At 38.9% G+C, this 26,458-nt stretch overlaps 1 protein-coding gene across 1 annotated transcript in view; it reads right to left on the reverse strand.

Annotated features, from left to right (window-relative positions):
* LOC136875091 (zinc finger protein 782) overlaps positions 1 to 26,458 on the reverse strand; it is a 251,523-nt gene that overhangs the window by 192,485 nt on the left and 32,580 nt on the right. Inside the window, exon 3 of the mRNA XM_067148822.2 lies at positions 25,123 to 25,205. The gene's annotated coding sequence lies outside the window, so the exon portion shown is untranslated. The remainder of the gene's footprint in view (positions 1 to 25,122; positions 25,206 to 26,458) is intronic.

The following is a 26,458-nucleotide window of genomic DNA, read 5'->3' on the forward strand; positions in this document are numbered from 1 at the left end:
GTCATAGCGCTGGCGATGGTACCAACACCATGAGGAGGTGAAAGCACCTGTCATAGCGCTTCAGATGATTCTTACGCATCCGGAATCAAAAAGTTGGTAGAAATGTCTACAGTCTCTTGGCGACTATGTCGAGACGTGAACTTACATTTATGTGGTCCCAGCCGTGTTGCCTATGTCTAGTTAGTTTCATAAATGACCATAACTTGAAAGTATAAATTACTCTTCGATTCGCCCTCGTGTTTCGCCGTAAGTTCCAGCTTATGAGAAGGACCTCTTCGTTTCGTTAGTGATCAAAGCATCAGTGCACTTTTCAGTAGAGAATAAGACATAGTTTCTACAAAATGTCTCACTTCTACGTGAAATTTAGTAAGAGGGTACAGATTACGCTTGTTACGGAGTAACGCATTTAAATCCTTTTTCAGGAAACAATTTAAAACTGGCAATCTCGGCGTGGAAATTCTTGCCATTCAACGCACCTAGGTATTTGGTTTCTCCTGTACTACAAGGCGATTTTAGAGTTACTCATCTTATATTAATTATATGTTTGATTGTGGACTGAAAGCGAACTCCTCTAAGGCTTCTTACATATATGTATTAATTTAACTGGCCTTTTCCTACGCCATCTGCAGGGTGCTGCGATCTTGCGCTAGCGACCTAAACAGGTCGCCCTTCCAACCACTTCTCGACCAATCAGAGCGCGGCCACATCGTTTGGGAGTAAGACCGGCCATGATGTGAGTTGACTTCGTCTGAGAAAGCCGTGATGTGGTCTCCAATAATACCACTGTCTGGCTGGAATATCGACCCTGGTTGGGGATATCAACCTGAGTGTTTACAGACTGGAGTATATTTATTTATTTATTTATGTATTTAATTATTTATTTATTTATTTATTTATTTATTTATTTATTGATGTCTTTATTTGTGGCGAAGTTGGGGCTCTTGGCCCTCTCTTACACTTAACCACATTATGCGGCTTGATCATGAATACGAATTTAATATTCAAAATTAACTCACTGTATATAATATAATAATATAACTTAATATAGACTAAAACTAAATGATCTATATCCTAAGTCTAAAAATGAGCAAAATAAATTAAACATTAACTACTCTAGGTGGAATTCATGTAATATAACAGTAATTTATGTAAACTTTTGGGAACTATTTACTCAGGACATTCACTCACACATTCAGACATAAGTACATGATATAGCCTACGTATTCAAGAGGAAATCTTTAGACTGTCTTTTGAAGGTTATTAATGAGGGACAATTTCTAATTTCAAGGTGTAAAGCATTGCATATTCTATCACCAGACACAAGGAAAGAATTACTGAAGGCAGATGCATGATGTAGAGGTATTGCAATAGTTGACCCAGATCGCGTGTTACGGTCATGAAAGGAAGATAGGAAACGGAAATTACTAGAGAGATATTCAGGTATATTTTCAGTCAAGAGTCGATAGATAAGGGTTGATACATGTTGATTTCTCTGCTGCTCTAATTTTAACCAAGAGAGTTGTGCATAAAAAGGGGGTATATGCGAGGCAAAATTCAATGAAAAATAAATCTAATGCTAGAGTTTAAAGCTCTCTGGAATTTCCTATTTTGTTCACTGGTAGCATCCAGCAACACAACATCACAATAATTAAAAATTGGAAGTATCTATGTTTGAACCAGTCTTATTTTTAAGTTGAGAAGTAATAAGTTCAGGCGAATCTTAAGGGGATTAAGTGATGAATGAACTTTCCTGCATACATTAGTGACATGCTCATCCCAGTTTAAAGTTTCATTTATAGTGACTCCAAGGCTTTTAAGTGATTTACAGAATGGGATAGCAACGCCATTTAGTAGAATGACTGGTAGTTGTAGACTGTGTAAACGGGCAAGCAGTTTTCTCTACCCTAGTTTGATAGCGTGTGTTTTCGTTGGCTTGATTGAGAGAATTCTCAGCTGCATAACAGCTGATCTGCTCTAAGTTTCGGTTCATATTTTCAAGAACTGCATTTATATCATTCAATTCTGTGTGGCAGTAAACTTGAACGTCGTCGGCATAGAGAAGGTAGTTGCAGTTTTCCAACTTAGAAGAGATGCCATTCAAATATAAAATAAAAAACAGGGGGCCGAGTATAGAACCTTGTGGCACACCATTAACTTTGTACTTCCACTCCGTTCTCTTATCATTCATGACAACACACTGTCGTCGGTTATGGAGGTAGGAAGCGAACAAATTCAGAGTAGCCATGGCTAAGATGGAAGGAATGCAATTTCGCTATCAGTATGTCCGTACTGATAGTGTCAAAAGCACTGATAGGAGAATGAGCACGGTCACTTTACGTTCATCCATTGCTTTTGTTATGTCATCCGTAATTTTTAGAAGAGCAGTAGATGTACTATGTCCTTTTTTTAAATCCAGATTGCAAGTGATAAGTAACGAATGGTGCTTCAAATATTGGAGCAGTTGTTCATGCATGAGTTTTTCTAAGACTTTCGAAAGTGAAGAAAATATACACACAAGCCAATAGTCGGATGCAAAATTTGCTAGAGACTTTTTTAGTACTGGGAAAATTAAAGCATCCTTTTAAACAGTTGGGAGGTAGCCTTACGAAAGACACGAGTTACATATGTGGGTTAAAACTGGCACTACTACATCTATCAAGGTAACGACCAAGGATATCGGGATGTCGTCCATTCCGATTGCTTGTGATTTGATAGATGTTAGTTTTCTTCTTACACCATTTTCATTTACTTTACGAAATTTGAACAAAGGCCGTTGTGGTAACGGAGTAGATTGAAGAGAATTTATTGCTGTTTGCATAGTATGAGGGTGGGTACTAACTATTCCTCTAGTAAAGTGGGCATTTAATTCATCTGGATTTATGTCATGCGTATTGAAGTTTGTAGTTTGGCTCCCAATACCTACGGATCTGAGTTGTTTCCAGGTACTTTTTGTGTTCAAGTTACTGGCTAATTGTTGGAAGTATGCATATTTTTTGTTTCTGATTATTTGTTTAACTCTATTTCTAAGCACAAGGTACTTTTTAAAATTGCCAGTTGATAATGTAACATCTGTAGAGTGCATTACGTTTAGCACTGTTTTTGATAACCATGGAGCAGCTTTGCGAGTCACCCTAGCAGTACGTGTTTGTTATACAATCCCAACAATAATAATGTGTTAAACCTCTTTACTTTTTCGTCATTGTCAGTCAAGTGCAGTATTTCGTCCCACGGGCAGAGAATAGCGTCTTGTATTAATTGTTGAGGATTTATCATTTTCATGTCTCTATAATCCAACCATCCCTTTCTTTCTCGAGTCGTATAACCTTAAAAAAATTACGGTGACTGGACTTTTCTTTGGCGCGAGGGGAACAATTCCCAAATCTTTCGTCACATGGCGACAAAAATATAAACTAGCGAGAAGCCTACAAGATGAGATAGTCGTCTCACTCATCAAGTACTCCGTTTCGATTCTTCGTCACCATTTATATGGAGTTCATGCCATTTAACATGGTTAATTGTAACCTATCATTTTTTTAAACATTAATCTTTTAATCTTCCCTCAAAATTGTTATTGTGTATTATTCTGTGTCTTATGGCAAATCTAGGGTGTCGTGGATCAGACTAAATAAATAAAAATTATCCACTTAGGCTTTGCTTTGGGAACTTTCAAAGAATAAGCTAAATATATGAGATCATGGTATGATATACCAGGTACAGAAGTTTGTCCGTGTTTTAGTATTTTCTGAGGATTGTTTGTGATAAGTAAATCTATTATAGTGTGAGAGGATACGTTAGCCGTATGCATGTGGTGAATGGGGTTAAGTGGCAATACTGACATGTTACAAGAGATAAATATGTTCTGTAAACGATTTGTTGCAATGGAGTCTATTAACAGGTTTGTGTTAAAGTCACTAAATATGAGTACATGTTGGTAGGTATGAGTCTTAGTAAATTTTCTTCGAAGTCGGTGAAGTTTCCTGCTTTTGGTGGTTTTAAAACAACTCCAATAAGTACTTTAGTCTTATCAACAGGTAGTTCTACAAACATATATTCAGTTAACGTGTCAGTAGATAACGTCGAAGTTTGTATAATCTTCCCCGTTAAATTGTCTTTGTAGTATAGAGCTACTCGTCCTCCGCGGCGCTTCTATCCTTCTATACTTGACGTGCTTAGAGGGACCGAGTCCTCCATCCAACTCTCACTAATTGCTACAACATTTACCATGCTTCCTTCAAAAATAGCTTTCAGCTCAGTGTGGCGGGCAATTATAGACTGAGCATTGACATGGGCACACAGTAATGAGCGGGGAAAGGACGAGAATTCTCTCTCCAGGTGACTGCGGGCGGGGTGGGAGGGTTCACTAACAAGGTGATGGTCGTTTACTCTGCCCAAGGAGAAAGCTACCTTACCACCTGTGTTAGCCGTAATCAAAAATAAACAAAGGACAACATACCATGGTTTCCTCTTGTATACGTAAGCCACTTGAATAATTTAAACATTCCTCACACTAAACTTACAATAAAAGCACTTATAATTAAAACGTAAATCCATGAGTCATGAACTCTACTAATCGCCTGAAGTAACAGCGTTTAGTTCCGCTTTAGTGGTCACTAAATTTGTTTTTGCCTACAACTATGATTCTTCCTTCCTGGGTTCAAACGTTACGCACTCCGAGCTGGTCTCGGGCTCGATTTAACAGATCTTTCCTTGTAGCAGTCAATGACTCCGTAACCAACAGCTTGGTGCCTTTGACGAGCTTCTTGGCGCGTCAGACACGATCGCGAACATGAAACCGGACGAATTTAACTATAATCGGCCTGTTTCCCGAGGTCACGACTTCCGCAGCTGATCTGACTAAAGGTCCCAATCTCTATCGATGTCATCCATCGATAAGTCCACTTGCAGGTTAGATTTTACTGCCTGTATCACTTTAGCACAGACATTCTGAGCCGGTTCTTCTTTGACCCCGTGATAGTTCCGCCTACAATGTTTCACAACTAACAACTCCGCCGAGATACTGGCGGATGTCTTTGAACTCAGAAGAGAGTGAAGTCAGATTTTCATAGGCGCGGTCGTTAGTGTTGGTAGCCCTGCTGGCACTGGCTGATGTCAACTATTCCAAGCGAGCTTGGAACTCGTCCATCTGTTTAAAAGTCCGACACACGCTTATTTACACTTTTTACGGACATGTTTTTTGCTAGAACTAGATCTTAGTTGTCCGGTGTAATTACTGACACACACTCACAGGACCTGTCTGCTAATTATCTTGCTAAATTGGGCTGGCAACACGGAGCTCTCCTACACAACACACACAGCCGGCGCCATCTTTGGGCCATCATGATTATTATTATTATTTTATACTTTATTAGCTGCATTACCTTTACTGGTAGGATTGTTCAATGTTTATAGAATTTATGGTAATTTAGATATAAGATTATTAATAAATGTAAATGTTAATGGGTACATTTTGGTATAAATTCCTACATTTCTTGTTCACTTATGATTACTCAAAGCACACGTAGAAGCTCCAGTTTCCATATTTATAATTTTGGGTCGCAGGTCTTAAAACCCTGTTGTTTTCCTGACTACTTATATTGGTCATCGTCTTTCTCATATTATATTTGAATTGTTTGGTGACACAGATGAAGAACGAAACTGTGAGGATGCTACATCTAACTTGTCCTCCTTGACGATGGGATATACACAAGTAAGTCTACAATCCTATAAACAAATTACCTTCAGTGATTATGAACTAAGATACGTCTTGGAAATTACCTCAAGAAAATTGAGTGCTTTCGAGATTAACCTTCTCCACGTGCCAGCTTTTGAATGATAATATTTTAAAGGAAGTGAAAATGTTGTGAAATTTGCTACAAGTAGTATTAAAGTTAATAATATAATTTTCTAATTGCCATTATTCACGGTGAATAGGTTGGCCTTAATTATGTAAATTAAAACTAAGGGTATTCGCCTATGGCGACTCAAGTCTAGGTGAGCTTTCAAAGGTGCATGAAAGTTCTGGTCTCCATTAATCTATTTTATGTTTCATGACACACTATATTTAATTTAATTGTTTTCGAATGTGGCCCGGTTGTTTTTTTTCACGAGTTGGGTAGTATAAATATTGTGAAGCTTTGCCAATCATTTTCCTCTTACAAGTTAATATTTATTTTTCTACTTTTCCTGTCAGTTTTCCTTAACTTAAAGTTAATTCAAGTTCCTGAAGGTAAGTTTCTGGAGCTAGAATCTTATGCTCTCGTGCAGGATCACTTATGTAAACCTCACTGAAACGCTCATTCTTAATTGTTGGCCCCAAGTCTACCATATTTTCCTTGCGTCAAGTTAGTTAGGTAAGACGGGCCCGCGACTTTAAGTATAACCTTGATTTAATTTATTAATTACAATTTCCTACTAATTAAGTTGACTTTCATTTATTGGACGGCGTCCGTTTTGATTAATTATGTTTTACTGTTTCTTTAAATGAATTTTTGAAAGTTGAGTTTTCTTTCATAGTCTTAAGCAATTCAACTCTGAAAAGGGGGATGTCCTCTTAGTTTGCTTCCTGTCCTACTCATCATCGGCTCAAAGGTGTATTTGTTGCTGTCGGCGATGGCGGGTCAGTCATTGGTACCAGAGCGTGGTTTAATTTTCTTTGACCTTGCTGCTAATCATGTTCTATCACTTTTCTTCCCCTTTTCCTTGATAACCGTTCTAGAAATAGCGTTGAATTGCTGTGATGTGAGAGAAGAATTAATTAAATTATTATTAATTAATTAAATTAAGATGAGAGAAAAGAAAAATAACGTGTATTGTCTAGGAATAGTCATCCAATGCACTCACAGGAAACAACAATAGAAAACAGTGCCTGGGAGTTGTTGAAATTCGTAGTACAATTGACTAAAAAGTTAGGTTACATGAATAGAGACAGAACTGGGACAGAACTTCATCACAGAACATGTGAGATGTGATAAAACATGCAATAAAGTTCACTGAACATGCCGAACATCCCCCAACATTGTTCTAAAAACCCGCCAGTATGATATCAGGAAATTATTTCAAACATTCAACATGTAACATTCGTAGACGGCGGTAAAGTTGAGGCGCAAAGGGACTGCAGTACTCTTGTAGACTAAATAGACAGCAGTACAACATACGACAGCAATGTTCAATTACTATCAGGTGATATTTTTGGAGAAGGCCAGAACAAGACGGTACCGTCTCCGCAATACAGGAACAGTATGAAGAGACCGAAAGGTTCAAATACATTCCACATTTCAATGTTGCTAGCTTTGCATTCCAAACTGGTCAAAACCTACAAAGTGAGAATGAGGGCATCCAGGAAATCTTGCGCTTACTGTATGCCTTCCGGTCCTGAGTAAGGCGCCACTCCTCTTGAAGTGTATTTCATCCTCAAGCCATTCTGAATATTCATCCCCCTCCAGCCTTGTGCAAGTCATTCACTGTCTTCCCTCCATTGCTGCCCTCAGCATCCTTTCATCTTCCATCCTAAATACTCTACATCCTCATTCTAGCCAAGCTTCTTATTCTTGAATGGCTGACTTACATATTAATGTTGGGACCTAGTTCATGCAGTTGTGTTCCTGATAAAAGTACTTCCTTGACCATCCAGCCCATCTCTTGAATGTCACATTTCATGGTACACTTTTCAGTGTCAACTTAGTAAATGTTCAGTCTGTTGAAAACACTTATTATAACAGATATAACACTATAACCTGCATGTAAAACAACACACATAATCAAACAAATAATGAAACATTTCGTTCCAAAAGAAAATTCCCAAATTTTATCAAATCACTTTAGATTATGTGCATATTGTTTGCTTAGTGTAAATGTGACGCTGATTGTGAAGTGGTGATGTTATGAACAAGAACAAATAATGACTGTAAACGTCTTCCACTGTGACTTTGGTAACTTATTTTAACTGTCAGCAACTGCGTTTGGACCGAAGCCAGCGTCCTTTCCTTGGTATTGGTAGCAAAATAGGTGGTGATGGGAAGTTCTCCAAGCAATATTTCTGTTCGGGTGAAAGGGGAGGGTAACTAGTGGGCTGGGGGAAAGTTAAGGGTGTTAACTTTGTTTGCTGGAAAGGGGAGTGGCAGTACTACCTCTTATCCATTACTGTATTGTTGTGTATTAGATAGTTAATGTCAGTTAATGAATTTGATGAAATAAATGTACTGCTTACAGAATTTTCTCTGAACCCTACTTAGCTACCAATACCAGGGCAAGGAGAACGGCTTTAGCACAAATGCAGCTGCTGAAGATAATGTACAATTAACAGGTTAGATACGGACAGAAGAAATTATAAATGTTACTTAAATGACAGTGGAGAACTACTACAATTACTACTTCTTCACTAATTCACAATCGCTGACAAGTTCCACAGTCTGGCTTGAGCAACCGAGGAGTGAAGTGCGTGCCGGGAACATGGTCGCTATTGAGCAGGTGAAGCAGAGGAAGGAGAACAAGAATGGACGAGTGCTAGGAAAAGAAGGAGTAAAAATGGGAGAAGCGGTGCTGGTAGCGACAGTGATAGTGGTGCTGCTGGTTATTGGAGGGGTGGAATTAAACCCAGGCCCAAATACCAGCGGAAAATTCACCATGGAGGACTTGACAGCACTTAAGGTGGTAGTGAGTGAAGTAATGCAGGAAAAGTGTCAATGGGATAAGGTACAGGAGATAAAGGACATGTGGGAGGAGCAGAGAAAGGAGATAGGGAACATGAAGAAATGGCTGGAAACGAAGACTCAGGAATCGAACAGGAGAGTGAGCAACAATGAGAAGGAAATAGATATATTAAGGGGGAAAGTTAAACTTCTGGAAGAGGACGTGATGATAATGAAGAGAGAAGCAGAGGGATACAGGCAGGAGAGATTGAAGAAAGTCATATTTATATATGGTGTGGAAGAAGGTGAGACGGAAGGCAAGATGGATCTGATATACAAGGTAGTAGAGATCATAGGAGATAGAATGAAGATAAACTTTAGTGAAGCTGACATAGATGATGTAGAGAGAGTGGGAAGAGCTAAAGGACGGAGGTCAATTAGAGTGAAATTTTTCTCGACCCTAATGGCAGAAATTGTGATAGGAAACGGTAACAATTTACACGGCCAGAAAGTAGGGGTGAAGAGAGACATGGGGAAGGAAGTGAAATTATGAACATTCTGAACAGACACCTTTGGAGAGCGAGAAAACAGGGACTAAAGGCCCGTATAAGAGGTCAGAGGTTAGTGGTGACAAACGGAAGATGGGTTAGGGAGCACTCAGTGGCGAAGCTGAAGGAGATGGACGAAAGCGTCAATTCCGAGGGAGAAGTGAGGACAGGCCAAGATGGAAGGAAGAAAGAAGTTATAAACGAGGTGTGGAGCCGAGGAAGGAGAGGATATCAACTCAGGAGAGAGTGGTCAGGGCAGTGTGGACACAGAAGATCAGAACAGTGAAGGGGTGAGTGAGGGTGAACAGCAAGAAACGACGAGAACAGAGTGTAGTGGTTTAGTGAGTAAGAAAGGACATGAGAAGAGTGATCGACAGGAAGGTAAAGCTGCTATGAACAAAGGAAGAAGTAGGAGTTTAAAAGACCTATGGGGTAAAGTGTGTAAAGGGTTGGAGGATACGGAAGGCATGGACCGGAATAGGTTAGTAAGAAAAGGAGGAATGGAGATAGGGGATGAGCGGGCGAGAACTACAAGGAGTAAGATTAGGGGAGGAAACTTAGAAGGGAGAGATGGAAAGTTATAACTATATTGGAAAATAGGATGTGTAAATATTGAGGGGCTATTAAGCAAATTATGAAATAAGAAAGTTCGGGAAGTAATAGAAAGTTGTTGTGGCACTCTTGGAGACGTGGTTGGAAACAGGGAAGGAGATATCATGGAAGGGGTTTGTGATTAAATATATAGAAGAAAGGAGAGGATGAAGGGACGTGCCCCAGGAGGTATAGTAGTACTAATTAGGGATGAAATTAGAGAACTGGTGGAGGATATTGAGACAGATATGAATGAAACCATATGGCTGAGATTGAATATAGGAGAGGTAGAGGGGAGGGTGAGGAAAATAAATCTAGCATTCGTGTATTGCCATCCTAGTAGTTCAGCAAACGCAAATAAGTACCTTTTTGAGGAGCTATTGGTGGATATTAGTATGATAAGAGAGAAGTTTGCAGGAGAAGAGGACATGTTGTTATTCGGAGATTGGAACGCGAGAATAGGGGAACAGTGCCCAGTATATAGTAGGGAAGATGGAAGGTGTATGCTGAAAAGCAGAAGAATTGAGGATAAAATTATAAACAATTATGGGGAGAAGCTCCTAGATATGTGCGCTGCGGGAAATTTGTATGTCTTAAATGGTTGGATGGAGGGGGGCAGGGCAGGGAAATTGACATATGTTACAGAGAAGGAAGGTAGTGTGATAGATATGGTTTTAAGCTCGGAAGGAGTGTTGGAGGAGATTATAAGGATGGAAATAGGCGACTGGATTGAATCATACCATTTCCCAGTGTGGGTGATGTTGAAAAGGGGAGAAGAGACGCATATAGGGAAGGAAGCTGAGATGAAGGATAAATTAGGGAGTGAATATAACAAGTACAAATGGTCAGAGAAAGTGGGACGGGATTGAGATAGGGTAGCGAAAGAGGAATTACAATTCTTGAAAAATGGGTGGGAGGGTGCGTTAGAGGAAAATAATATTGATAAAGCCTTGGAATTGCTGCTACATCCAATAAAGATGATAGCACAGAAAGTAGAATGTAGAAGGAAGAAAAGGAAAGAGGGGGAAAAATGGTTTAATAGAGAGTGTGAAGGAATGCGGAGGAGGGTGCTGGGGGCGTTAGAAGAGTATAGAAAGAAAGGGCGGAATGAAGAAAGGGAGGTTTTCTGTAAGTTGAGGAAGGAGTATAAAAAGAAAATTTGTGAAGTAAAAAAGGCGTGGTTAGAGAAACAAACGGAAGCCATAAATAAATAATGTAAGACGAACAGCATGGGAGAAGTTTGGGATAGGATTAATAGAATAATTAAGGGTGGAAGGAGTGTAGAGAGAACGAGCATGGAGGAAGTTCAGTGGGTGAGGTACTTTGGGGAATTACTTGGGGGTACGGGGGAAGATTGGGGGAGGGATACGGGGGAAGAAGTAATTTGGAGAAATAGAAGAGTGGCAAATTATGAATTGGACAAAGAAATTTCAAGGGAAGAAATCTCGAGAGTGATAAGAAAGATCGGCAGGGGGATGTAATGGGATCAATAACAAGCATTGTAGGGAAATTAGCAGAAATGTGACTATGATAGAGGACATAGTTAAACTGTGTAATAAGATATATGAAGGGGGAAAGCATCCGAAGGAATGGGAAATAGGAATTGTATGTCCAATATATAAGGGAAAAGGTAGCAAGAATAGTTTGAACAATTATACAGGAATATCTCTGTTAGACTCCTTAAGTAAAATTTACACGGGTGTGTTGGCGAACAGGTTAAGTGAGTGGGCCGAAAGAAATGAAATACTGACAGATTACCAAGGAGGTTTTAGAAAAAAGAAAAGAACAGTGGATAATGTAATGACAGTAAGGACAGTCTTAGAGAAGTATAGGAGCCTGTCTAGAAGTAAGGTGTATGTGGCAGCTATCGATTTTGAAAAAGCGTTTGATAAGGTGAATAGAGAGGCTCTATTGGAAAAATTGGGTAGGTTGGGGGTTTCGGAAAAGATGATGAGGGCAGTGGAAGGAATATATAGGGTGGTCAGGTTTTGTGTAAAATTGGGAGACGATAGGTTGAGCAGACCCTTAGAGTCGAAGGTGGGTTTGAAGCAGGGGTGCAAATTATCGCCAATATTGTTTATTTTATTTATCAACGATATCTTGGATGGACATGGGGATAGATATTGGGCTGTGCCGGTAATTAATGGGTTGGAGGTACCAGGATTGATTTTTGCTGACGATGTAATATTAAAGACTCTAACGGCAGGAGGGATGCAAAAGGCCTTGAATTCAGTGTCGGTTTTCGCGAAGAAATGGACCCTGAGAATTAATGGGAATAAATCTAAAGTGTTAGTAGCCCAGGTAAGCAGAGGAAGAAGGGAGGACGGGAAATGGGTCCTGGAGGGGGAAAGGTTGGAACAAGTAAGGAAGCTGGAATATTTAGGAGACATTATTAACAGTAAAGGAACTTGGAATGATCAGATTCATAGGGCAAAGAACAGAGGTTTGGCAGCCCTAGCCTCAGTCAAAAACTTGTTAGTTAAATATCCGAGTATCAGTTATAAAACGCTGATGTTAAGATCGGCGATTTTCGGTAGGGTATTGTACGGCGCGGAAGTGTGGGGGTTGGATGAGAAAAGAGGTGAATTAAGAAGAATTATAAGTAACTCTGGGAAGATGGTGATGGGCCTGCCGCTGCGCACAACTAATGCGTGGGGAGCATATGTGAAAAGAATAGTTAGATACTGGATGAACTTAAAAAGACAGGAGGGGGAGGGTATTACAGGCCGCTTATGAACAACAACGAAAGAGCATGTTTAAGGGTGGCTGGCTAGAAAAAATTAAGGTATATTTGGAGATGATAGGTTTGGGGTATATGTGGGAAGAGGTGTGGACAAAGACAGATGCTAGAGGGATGAAGGTACTGACACAGAGGATTAAAGATATGTATAGGCAGAAATTATTGGCTGAAAGTAGAGTAAGAAGTTCTCTTAGTGTTTTTAATAAAGTAGAAGAAGTAACAGTTATAAGTATTAGAAACCTTGAGAGGTTAAACAGGAGAGAGTTGGTTTAGCGGTTATTAGGACTTCATAAAAATAAGGGATGGTTAAAAGGTAGAGAGAAGTCGGTATGTATACTTTGTGGTGCAGTGAACGATTTTCAGTTATTAGGTAATTGTGAAGGAATAAGTAAGATCAGAAATAAGCTATTGAGTGCCAAACGTCGGAGAATGTTAGTAATAGGGGACGAGGGGAGAATTTTAAGGTGGATTATTAAGGAATGGGAAGACGGAGGAGAATTTAATAGATATTTATGTGCGCTTAAAAAGGCATGTAAGAGAAAAATGGAAGAAGGAGATTCATAGGGAAATGGCGATGATTATAGATTGGAGCAAATAAAGAGGCATGTGTTTGGGAATGGAGACGGGTGTTTACAATGTTTAGGGGGTCTTGTTTAATAGTATTCAGTGGGTGAGATTGTTAGATAAGTTCAGCAGTAAATGTTGGTGACATGGTAAAAAATGAAGACTTCGGGCCTGGAGGTGAGGTAATGTGCAATGTGCATTCAGATTGCGAAGTAATTGAGATAACGATATGGTATGTTCGAAATGTGGAGGTCTTACAGTTCGCGAGAGTACAGGAAAGAACGCGATTGTTGTTATTTGGTGTACTACTAATCCAGGGCAAGCCAGTGAAGAAACAAGGAATGCAATGTAAGCAATTGTGTAGACAAGGACTTGAACTAAATCAGTGGTAATGTAATGTCAGCGGTTTCTTCTGTTGCAGAACTATTTGGTGTGACAGTCAGGTGGTGGTTTGTGTTTAAAATTATTATTATTATTATTATTATTATTATTATTATTATTATTATTATTGCTGCTTGGTTGTATTAATTAGGGCATGTGCTTTTTTCTCACTATTCACGTATAGTAGGAGAGGGTAAGGAAAGGCGGGAAAGGGAGAGTAGGACATACCCGTAAGAAGACGGGGTGGGACGGGCCCACTCCAAATATGTAAACGAAAGGAGAAATGTGAGAGGCGAGATAGGGGAGGAGAGCGGCTCCAGTTTCACGGGACAAGCCGCAATGGAATGGTGAGAGAAACGCACGGTCATCTGGCAGGATTGCTGGGGTCTTCTTTAGGGGCCCACGGATAGGGCCGGTCGTGTCATCATCGGGAGGGCGGCCTTCTTCTCACCAGGGGTGATGACACGACCGGACGGTAGCAGTAATCACCAATATTATTCCTTGTTTGATTTTATCTTTTGATTGTGCATTTTATTGTTTTGTTATTAAGTGGAGACGATGGGCGTGGCATGAGAGACTGAGGATGACTGCCGTGGTGATTCTACCTTGGGGAGTTTCACGTTTCCGGAGTATCCAATGAACCTCATGGCATGCCCGGGGTTTCCGGTATTTCTTTTCTTTTCGTTTGATATCAGTTGCCCATGTGAACATGTATCGGGGCAAATTCGCCTGTTATGTTCAATAAATATCAATATCACTGACAAGTTCATGCTATGTAAATACATATGCACAATTTGAAGTGATCTGACGGAATGTGAGGATGAACATGTTTCTTGGTGGGTAGTGTTTCACTGGTAGACTGTAGTGTTAGAGTTGTCAAAAGACTGAAAAGCTTCAAAGTTACATTTTCTCATTTCAGCTGCTCACTCCTCTCATGTCTCTCCAAGAAGGTTGGACTCTCAGTGCCATTTAAGGGCAGGTTGTGGGATTGCTAAATACATCACCTTTATCTCATCATTTATCCTCCTCCTTCGAACTAATATCCTACTAAGTTGACAATACACGTGACACAGTAGTTTACTTCTATCCCTGGTTTGCCATCTGAGGTGATTATTGTTCCAAGGTGACCTGTTCAAAGCCTCTTTCCAACGCACTGGATATCTGACCCATACCTTAATAATATCATCATCTATTTCTTTTGTACATTTAGCCTTAACCCATGATCAGTACTGATTTTTGCCCACTCAGCCACCATAATGGACTGTACATTTTCCTGACTTCCTACAACACAGAATGCCATCGGCATACCCAAGAATCTGAATGTATCCTGGTCTTAACTTCATGATTCTCACCTCGCATTAATGGTCTCTGTCTTTGACAGTTTGAATATTCCCTTTCATTGTTATCAATAACAAAATTTGCATAAGCTAACATGGCATGGAGAGTTGTTTAAAACACGTCTAAAGATACTAAAAAACAACCATAATGAATGAATAGGAACAGTTACAAAATTCCACCTGACTGAAGTTATTTTAACATTTTCAACATTATGCTGTACAGGATACTCTCCTGGTTGTAGACGGCACCTGTACACCATACGGGCATGACTTTTGCACGTATTTACAGACAGCGGCATGTATACAATATGGTTCCCGTCCCTTGATTGGAGTAGTATTTTATCTAGTGTCCACTAGAATGCAGCAGTTAATGGGAAGTTCAAACTGACACGTGACCTCTACCAAAGCAATTGATGTGCCAGGTGCTGAACGCACCAAGTCTGTAGTGATGTCATCTGTGACTGTATGAACATGTCCTCGTGCAGGGTCAATGATAGTGATACCTTGGATATAAGCAGATTCAGAAGTAGATGGCAGTGATGAATAATCTGCTTACGAACTAGATGATATATCAAGTGAGAGTTTGGGCAAGATTTTCATTTTTGCGTCACATTCGGATGCAAGGTTTTGGCTAACATGATATACTCTGAATACAAAAGATAGAAATACTCCACTTCTCCAGATATTTGGGGTTACTTTTACGTTCAGACAAAGAGACAGAGGCTGACGATTAACCTCTACTGTGAAAAAAAAGTAGATGATGGTGCCAGCAGTGCAAGGTTGGACTGTGAGTAATAAAATGTTTTCAGGGCTACTATACCAAAGCAAACTATTCCTGAATAGGTGAAATGCGAATTTAAAATATAACTGTGTTTACTTGAAGCTTAAGTAGCCACAATAAATGATTGATTTTTGTTTTCTCAGCAGGCTTATTGGTATAATTGAATATAACATTTGGGACACAGTCGTTGACAGGACATTTTCCCCAACAGCTCAATTTCTTCTCAGGGTATCCGATTGTCAAGTAACATCTGGAGATTTTACACTAGGTTTCGCTTTACGTGAGGTCGAAGAGAATGGCGATCCACGGTAAACTTATCTGCAGTCGTTTGATATAGACATACTAGCAATTAATTATTTCTCCTAACTAAGGTGCCAACGACGTGAGAAGTCAATATATTCAAATTGGGTAAATACCCATTCGTTAGTTCGCATATCTTATCAACTAACTTATCAACTATGTCAAGATGAAAGAATTCATAACACACCAAATTATAGAAAAGCACAATAATAGTATTTATTGAATAAACAGATGCCCTATGAAAATGTAATCTGATTTGGGGTAGTATTTACTCTGGTATTATTTACAGGTAAAAGTTCAGAGTCAGCGCTGGCAAGTAGAAAAAGGAAATAAATATAATGTTAAGTTATGTACATCAGTTCCGTCATGAACTCAAAATCGGATACTAATATTTGCAATTAATCACTGGATTCCTACGGTCTTCCTTGAAATCAAGTCCTTGAGACGACACCAATATCATTATGTTGTTAGGATTGCTCAGTTTCATTATAAACCTAAGCTAAATGGATTTGAATAGACGTACAGTTAATCTGAAGTGAATGTAAGATCAACAAATAGATCTAAGCTTGAAAATAATTCTGAATTATAAATCTGAATTATAACTTCGAAATATATATCTCAATTATATTTGAATTATGAATAATATTTAAATTATATGTTGCAAATCATAAATCTGAACTCATTTATTTGTTCTTTCTTCAATGTTGCGCATGGCTAACGATTTACGGATTAAGGCATTTCCCCTAGCGCCTGTTAAATCTAGCTCCTAGCCTATCATTTCCCTAACCATTACTCATTGAAAGAATGTAAATTCCAACAAACTCCGTTTCAGGATAAATAAGCTATCTATCTAATTTCAACATACGTTTTTGGTCGACATACACACGTATTCGAGGCTCAATATGCCCTCTCTCTGTTATATTCCATAACATTTCTCATTTAGGCAAGTTACTGAATTCTTATGCGCAGTCGTAATGTAAATAATACGTATTTGTACAAGGGAATATATCACCGCATTTATGGATATCCTGAATGCATTTGGTCAAGATCATCGATATAAAACATATGATAATATTCTCGTAATTGGAACAAAGCATCTACAATTGACATATAATCCCGTCATAAATTCAATTCTACTTCAATGAATTTCTTCCATACCTTGGTTTAGCTCATCTCCGCGGTGTGGTCAATTTCACGTACCTGTATCCTTTCACATAATTCCTTCCCTATAATAAGTGTGGCATGGCACATCCTAAGCTGCAGGCACTCCTTGGCCTCTACGTAATACATTAATAAATCTTCGCATTTCATATACAACAACATACTTCGTCGAGTTACCACTATTGTAACCATATTTCCACACTCACTTAACATCTTAATTATCATAGCCTCCATAACAACATGTCGCGATTATATTCACTTTACCATGTCAAAATGCCACAATTCCTTTCTCATAAACGCGTTTCAATATCGCTATTTATCATAACCCTAAAGCTGAGTTCAATGCACTTACTGCGAAGCAAAGAGTACGTGATTCTATGCATTCATTACCACCGCGCATACCAAACGTGACGTAGACATATAGCATAACAAATATGAATTCATTGCAATTCCACAATGTGTCATTACTATCAGCTGTTATTAAAGACACTTCTTTCCACTTGTAGTTACTCACGAGTTATTCTGACCAAAATGCGGTGATGGATATATATAACATACAAGAATCTTATTATACACTGCTCAATCGTATTACTATGGACTTAAATATCTCACACATCACTTTCATTATTCACTTGCATTTTAAATTCCACGGTTTCTATAATCAACTTATCGGCACATGCCAAAAGCACCTGTGTACGCGAACCAAAAACTATGTAATTAAATAATGTAAATGGCTTAGCTCGCTTATCGTTACATCTGGTCCAGCTGTTCCGCCTCCACTCGGATGTAGTTGGCTCTGCGGTCAGGTCATGGGTTTGTCGCCTGGTAGGTCCTCGGCCTCCTCATCATGGGTTGGTCAACTGGTTTCCCGTTGCCTTCCTCATCATGGGTTGTGGTCTGGTTTCCCATTGCCTTCCTCATCATGGGTTAGTGGCCTGGTTTCCCATTGCCTTCCTCATCGTGGGTTGGTCTTCCGGTAAGGATGTACTGCTCCCCCAGCTCGGTCCATCATGCGTATTTAGCAAGCCATCATCATGCTACTTCTGTTAGCAACAAAAATGCAGATTTCAGAGCAGTAAATAGCCATGGTATGTTCCATTCGACGATAATAATTCCTCAATTATTATTTCCTTTGCTGCTCTCAGAGGTGAATTTAATTTCGTCGGGTTTAAGTTCTGCGTATATATATCTATATCGGCTGCTTCCCGCAAATGTCGAAAAAAAATTCTTCTTCTCTTGAAACTAAATTCAGATAGTCTTCTTCCCGTATGGGAATCTTACTCCTAGGTTTCACTTGCTTCTTCCTTGTGGAATGTAGCTCAGTTGCTGTCGAGATCCTCCCACGCGTATTTCGTCGTATCTTGCCTATTTTATATTTTTTATCGGCTTTCCTTCGTCGGCTGGTGAATTACGTCGTTTCTTTACTACGACGATCCCTTTTTCTCAAGTACTTCTATAAACGTTTTGCGTCTTCACCCTCCGATGAAATTTTTTTAAAGATGGAGTTTTTTAACAATCCGTTGTCTTCTATTTTTTTCGTAAAAAAATTCATTTGACAGTCCACTGTCCGTAGTGCCTTCAATATATGACCGTTCCGTGACGTGTATGGCCTTCATATAATATCGCATTAGATATCTATTCCTTGCATCTTATAGATCAGACGGGCCATACCTTCACTCGGCGCCATTTTGAAAGCTGTCTATGAGATGTAAATGGGTACACAGTTTTCCATACATTTATTATGTTTTTCATGAGATTTGTGTAATTAAATTAGTTAAGTTATGTACTTCCCAATTAATATCTTCATTTTGGATACCTCCATATGATACAAAAATCAGGTATGAGCCGTGTTTTGCTGTTCTGTAATAACACTTTGAGACACAGGAAAAAGACCCAGTTCACTGCCAGTGTCCATGTTAAAATGAGGTAGTGTTGAAAGTGTAAAATGGTAGAGATGAAAATAACGAATCTGATTTGGTATAACTTATAACAAATTTATTTTCCCATACAGCAGAATCCCTTACATTATAGAGGGGAACTGATGGAGGCATATTGTCCACAAAAGTCCTACCCGGCACATTGGAAGAATACTCGGATGATGATGAGCGGAACCCCAGGAATCCTAACTAATTGGGGCTGTCGTTGTTTCGGATTGAAAATTGTCTGGATTATTCAAAAAGTATGCAGACATGCCAAATGTCAAAAGTAAAAATTCAGGAGAAATTTGGCAGTGAGTCACAACGTATTATACACATCACTGATGGCAGAACATGTACTAACTCATTATAATTCAATTCATTAACAACCCTATTTGGCTGGTATATATATTTTTCTTTATTTATATGTACATATTAAATACTGGACAAACATGAACTTCAGGAACATGTGACTTCTCATCCTTTGATGTACTGAATACATTAGAAATAATTGTTTTTCAACACATCTGTAGCTGAAATAGCCCTCTTCAGAAACTCAGAATTAAATTTTTGCTCAAAACACTTGCCTTACTGAACTAATTTTAAGGTTAGAAGTTTCTCCGAAGTTTTTTCAGACAGCAAGGATCTGAACTGAGTTTTCATCTTTGTGACTCTGCTATAAATTCTTTAACAATCTGCATTGATATGTGGAATTGATACAACAAGCATCACCTTAGAAAGTCAGTCATATTTAAGTAAACCATAAGCTGATTTTGCATGACCTACCAATGCCCACTGAACATCAATTTTTCATTTCACCAGGTCTTTCTTCGAGTTGAAAGTTACAGAACTGGGAGTGCAGAATATGTTTATCTAAATGTTCCATTTCACTAGTCAGAATGTTCGGACACTTGTTAATAAAAATCTAAGATTAGAAAATGATGCCTTACTTACAGCAGAAATATTTGCAACTTCTGCATCAATTAAAACATCACTGAATGGAAATTTGTATACCATGTAGTCACATGAAGAAAAACTCTTTCTAACAGACTTGAAGATTATGCACTTTTCCTCAGACTTCAAACTATTCACCAAAACAAATGCAGCGCTCCCCATCATCAGATCACAAACATCCTTCTGATGATCTGGAGTATGATAATCTACATCAAGGAGAGAGGAGGAGCTTTTGAGAACGTGTAGTTTCACCAACCTTGCCATCACATTCTTCAATAGTTCCTCCAAAACTGACTTCAATAACAGGATGTGTGGCATACCAGATTGAAGAGGTATGTTTGGATTCTCAAGGATATCCATAAATCTTGAGGGAAAAAGGAAAAAGATTTATGTAAATTTGATGAGCTCCGTTTCGATTCTCAAAGATATCCATAAATCTTGATAGAAGAAGGAAAAAAGTTTTATGTAAATTTGACGAAAGAAGTATGAACAGTCATTCTTCTCGTGACAAAGCATGGCTCTTAGTGTCATCGGTATAATTTTTTGGGTGAAACTAATGACCTTTTAACTGAGGAGTGTGGTGAAATGTTACGACAATGCTTTACCTTTCCAGACAAACAAGACACATCTGCACTTAGACTGTGCTCAGGAAGTTTGTAAGTATTTAAATTTCCCATCCCTGAATCTTACTCACAATTTCACTGCTGAATAAAGTAACCAAAGGCTCCCACAGAAGCTAAATCTTATCTAAACATCCCTACTTAGTGGTAACCATCGAGTAGGCACGTGCTTCAGAATTTTCCAGATCTCTGTGTCGAGTAAAGTCTAAAATTCTCTGGACTTTTCTTCCCTCTTTGCACTCCTTCCCAGATAATAAAATATATCAATTATACTTTCATCTATATTTACAGGCAAGCATGCCAAACCCTTCTCAGCAGCAGGATTAATTATGTGATAGGAGCAGCCTACAATGATTCCTTCTTCAAATATCCTGCCATACCATTCTCTAATCCTACCATTACTGGAGCATTATCAGCACCAAGAGCAGGGCGGTTTTGTAATGATATGCAGAATTCCTGAAAAGTTGAGAGAAAAAGATTGGCAATATTAGCTCCAGGAGCATCATCTTGTGAATTAGGCACAGAGAGTGGACAACTGAGAATTTCACTGAGTTCACGCCTAAAAAACATTATATGTCGCTTATATTGCTACCATCAGTAACAACAGAAAATGCATTCAACAGCAAATGTGATAAAATTGTTGCCCTTTCTTCCATTCACATTTCTGAAAGGATAGAAACTGTTTTCATTCGAGCACATCCATATCATTTAGCAATTTCTGAATCAGGAAACATTTTGCGAAACAAAAGCCCCACGTGGTTGGCATAATTTACAGGCAGGTTATGTTCTACGATTAATAACATAAATAAAGCCTCGGCATTCGTCACAGGATTTACATCTTGTTCTTTACTTGACAAGTTCAGAAACGAGTTTCATTCTACACAGTGGACACTCTCCTTATGTTTATTGTTTGCACATGTTTGAGCATGTTCCTGCCATGCGCAACAGAAATATCACACTTACATATAGTACAGAATGTGAACGTTGGACCCTTCCTGGATTCACTGAAGCATGCAAACTATTCCCTACAACTGCTTTTAAACACTGTGTCATATTTCTTTTTTGACATTTTGGCCAAAACAAATATTAAAACATACAACCAAGCAGCACTGCTTCTTGATGTAACACAAGCACTTGAGCAGGACCTGCCCCAAGTAGACGTCTATGGGGTTCTACATCTGATGTTAGGCTACTCGCTTGCAACTTCCACTTCCCATTGTAATGTGTTGGCGGGGTAAATAAATGAATAAATGAGTACAGAACCTGGTAGCAACCTATTTCTAAGATTTATTAACTTAGCACTACCATTACAAATGTATACACCCACACAGATGATAGCCGAGATTACAACTTACGCAAGTACACTCACACGGTTCGCGCTCTCTCTCTTAGTTTCTTATGTTCCATCTACAATGACACACACACAGAGTCCCCGATTATTTACACTACACTCACTCAGCCACTAAGTATAGTGGATAGTATCCACTGTTCACTCAATCCGTCAAACCCCGTTCGCAGTCTACACACGTCGTCACACAGTGTTCCCTTCTTCGCCGCTCCAGAACACCCAAGGTTCTTCTCCAGCAGCCAGCCACAAGGGACACACACACACACACATGACGTCAGGGGAACAAGAACGAGTCCTCGGCTCCAACAGGCTGCACTCTCCCAGGCCATCACTGACTGCGCTCCAGCGAACTCAATCTTACTAACTCCGTCTAACTCTCACTGACTAACTCTCACTCATTCCAGGCAAGTCAGTCCTCTCTTATATAGCTGTGCCGACCCTTCTGGAACGGTCCGGATGCTAGATGTATCCAGGAACCTCGCGAGATGGAAGACTCCAGATTAATCGTCGAGTAATTTCCATCGTCCCTTGCAGCGCGACCACGGACAGAAGAGAGAAGGGCTTTTAAATATTGCTCGCGACTGGCGCGCTCGAGCCTAAGGGGGTGGGGCGATGGGTGACGAGCTCGGCACGTAGCAACTTGGCATGGTGGACGCTATTCTTAAGCTATTTTTATATTTGACTGTATTATAGACCAAAGAGGAGCACATGGCTGGCCACTGTGCCCTGTACTGCCATCTGGGTATGAATATTAGAACTACTATCAACCAACCATACTCAGCCATATATCGATAGAACAAGGAAACATGCGGGAGTTAAAAATAAATGAAAATCACTGAAAACGCTCTAAAAATCGTGGGATCGGGAGATCAGGATGAACAATGAAAATTCGTGTATCACCTGCTTAAATTGGTAGAGTTGGCACATCTGAGCATGTTATACCATACATAGCAGGCCTGTACCTGTACAGAGTCACAGCTACAGTGTTAGCAGCCACTTGGCAATATAGCGCAATGATGACACAGAAGAGCGAATGTGCTCAGTTGCAATAGTGTGAAATATTTAAATAAATTCCAAAGTATTCTAAAATCAAGATGAAGCTTGCACATACTATACACAATCTGCAAATACGGCTTCCTATGTGTGCTATTGGTGGTACGAAAGAGAAAATAGTTATAGGTGATATTTCAAATGATGAAAGTAAGATGCCAAATGGAACAGTGACAGTGAAGGAATGAAGATAATTATAGGTTGCTAACAGGCAACCCACTTTGGAAATGTACTGAACAAATTTAGATAAATTTTCAGAAGTATCTTCAATAAAATTATATCCAGAAATAGATATGACCTATTTTTAAAGTTGCTTAATTTTAATGTCTAGCATGCATGCCACTTAATTTGATTTCATCTAATGCCAGCTCATCAATTCCAATATTCAATTTTATATTAGGCCTACTAGAAGCCAGAGTAACCGGATACACTTCTAATTTACATATGATAACAATGACATTTACAATAAGATACAAAAGTTGAAAACTAAAAAAGCGGCTGGAATTGATAAGATTTTTGGGGATATACTAAAGACAATGGGTTGGGATATAGTACCATATCTGAAATATTTATTTATTGTTTGCATGAAAGAGCTATACCAAATGAATGGCGAGTTGCTATGGTAGCCCCTGTGTATAAAGGAAAGGGTGATAGACATAAAGCTGAAAATTACAAGCCAGTAAGTTTGACATGCGTTGCATGTAAGCTTTGGGAAGGCATTCTTTCTGATTATATTAGACATGTTTGTAAAATTAATAACCGGTTCGATAGAAGGCAGTTCAGTTTTAGGAGAGGTTATTCCACTGAAGCACAACTTGTAGGATTCCAGCAAGATATAGCAGATATTTTGGATTCAGGAGGTCAAATGGACTGTATTGCGATTGACCTGTCTAAAGCATTTGATACGGTGGATCATGGGAGATTACTGGCAGAAAAGAGTGCAACTGGACTAGACAAAAGAGTGACTGAATGGGTTGCTATATTTCTAGAAAATAGATCTCAGAGAATTAGAGTAGGCGAAGGTTTATCTGACCCTGTAATAATTAAGAGGGGAATTCCTTAGGGGAATATTATTGGACTTTTATGTTTTCTTATATATATATATTATATGAGTAAAGAAGTAGAATCAGAGGTACGGCTTTTTGCAGATGATGTTACTATGTATAGAGTAATAAATAAGTTACAAGATTGTGAGCAACTGCAGTATGACCTCGATAATGTTGTGAGATGGACAGCAGGCAATGGTATGTTGACAAACGCGGTTAAAAATCATGTTGTGAGTTTCACAAATAGGAAAAGTCCTCTCAATTTTAATTACTGCATTGATGGGGTGAAAGTTCCTCTTGGGAATCATTGTAAGTATCTAGGTGTTAATATAAGGAAAGATCTTCATTGGGGTAATCAAATAAATGGGATTGTATATATAGGGTACAGATCTGTGCACATGTTTATGAGGCTGTTTAGAGGTTGTAGCAAGGATGTAAAGGAGAGGGCATATAAGTCTCTGGTAAGACCCCAACTAGAGTATGGTTCCAGTGTATGGGACCCTCACCAGGATTACCTGATTCAAGAACTGGAAAAATCCAAAGAAAAGCAGCTCGATTTGTTCTGGGTGATTTCCGACAAAAGAGTAGCGTTACAAAAATTTTGCAAAGTTTGGGCTGGGAAGAATTGGAGAAAGGAGACGAGCTGCTCGACTAAGTGGTATGTTCCGAGCTGTCAGTGGAGAGATGGGGTGGAATGACATTAGTAGACGAATAAGTTTGAGTGGCGTCTATAAAAGTAGGAAAGATCACAATATGAAGGTAATGTTGGAATGCAAGAGGACAAATTGGGGCAAATATTCATTTATAGGAAGGGGAGTTAGGGATGGAATAACTAACCAAGGGAGATGTTCAATAAATTTCCAATTTTTTTGAAAACATTTAAGAAAAGTCTAGGAAAACAACAGATAGGGAATCTAGGGAATCTGCCACCGGGGCAACTGCCCTAAATGCAGATCAGTATTGATTGACTGACTCCTGGACATCTTGTGCTGATTTCTATTGCCATCATCATAAAACATGAAGTGTTAATCCATCCCATGAAACTGACGACCTCAGCTGGGTTTGAAGTCCTGATCTGGGGTTCTGGAGGCTGACACTCACTACAGAGGGAGCATATTGTATAGGATTAAGAGCATGGAATGTAATTGTGGTACTTACTTGTTTTCTTCTTTGAAACACGGGACGAGTTGATCAATTGCAGCTTCTTCTATTTTTATTTCAGCCTTAACATCTGAAGCAGGCTAGAAATAAGGAAAGCAATATAAGAAATACAAAGTGAAGATGTAGTACGAATAAAAATATATAATTCAAATGGAGAAAGTGATCCAGACATTTATTATAGTAACTATAGGTTAAAACACCATGATAACAGTTTGGATTTTTCTTGGAAGTCATCTTCAGCCATGACTTTTAAAAATTTACATAACAATGACACAATTAGATAAAATGAGGAACAATAAAATCTGATGATATTTTTCAAAATGTTTATGTTTTGATTATAAAAGTCTATTAAGAATGTTCTACATTAACCTTAGACAAGCATTACATGTGCCCGTCTGATACTCGTCTGCTCCCAAAACAGCGAGACTTCTTTATCCAGAATTTTACATTACATGCTTTTGCAATTGTACGTTTTAGATTATTTTGATAATATTAACTGGCAGATGTCAGGAGTGAATACACTAGGCCCTTAGTTAGGCTGTCTTCATATTACAAACTAGATTCTTTATCTTGCAAGTTTTATCCCTTGTCCAGCAGATTATATTTTTGGCCGTTAGTGTAATTAATTTTCATGATGTTATTTTTATTGGTAACGAACAGAGACACTGCTCAAATGTGAGTAGTCGAGCGCAAAATAGGCCATTCATACCTGATTTCTTGAGAATAGGTTGCAGATATCCATTTATTCTGGTAGAAATAAATACTCAATTTCCTGCTTTTGTACAAAAATGGCACAAGGCAGGCCACTTTAATATCACAAAACACTAATTATTTTACATCTGCAAACCTTGGTGTCATTCACTTTCTTGCTTATCTCATAATTCAATATAATAGGTAAGGGTTATACTGCCCGAAGGCAGGTCCGAACCTCCACAGAGGTGTTCCTGAGCCGGAGTTTACGTGTGGTAGGGTGGCCAGTTCCTTTTGCGCTCTTCCATTCCCTTACCCCCCACCAACAGCGTGTGGCAACCCATCCAACTGCTGACCACGCCCAATGTTGCTTAACTGCGGAGATCTCACGCGATCTGGTGTTTCAACACGGCTACGGCCGTTGGCTTCAATATAATTATAAGTATAATTATTGAAATTCAAAAATTCATTAATACATTTGCTCAGTAAACTATATGTGTGAAAATGACAGGCAAAATGAAATTTTATTTGCGTTGGAAACTAGAATTATTCGTGGTCCTGGATCTTGATTTGTGACCTAATACCATTCCTTGCTTTCCTCATTACTGTTATTGACGTTTCCTCAAATTCTGATGATTACACC

Source organism: Anabrus simplex, chromosome 5 (assembly GCF_040414725.1).
Source record: "Anabrus simplex isolate iqAnaSimp1 chromosome 5, ASM4041472v1, whole genome shotgun sequence".
In the NCBI taxonomy this organism is placed as follows: Eukaryota; Metazoa; Arthropoda; class Insecta; order Orthoptera; family Tettigoniidae; genus Anabrus; species Anabrus simplex.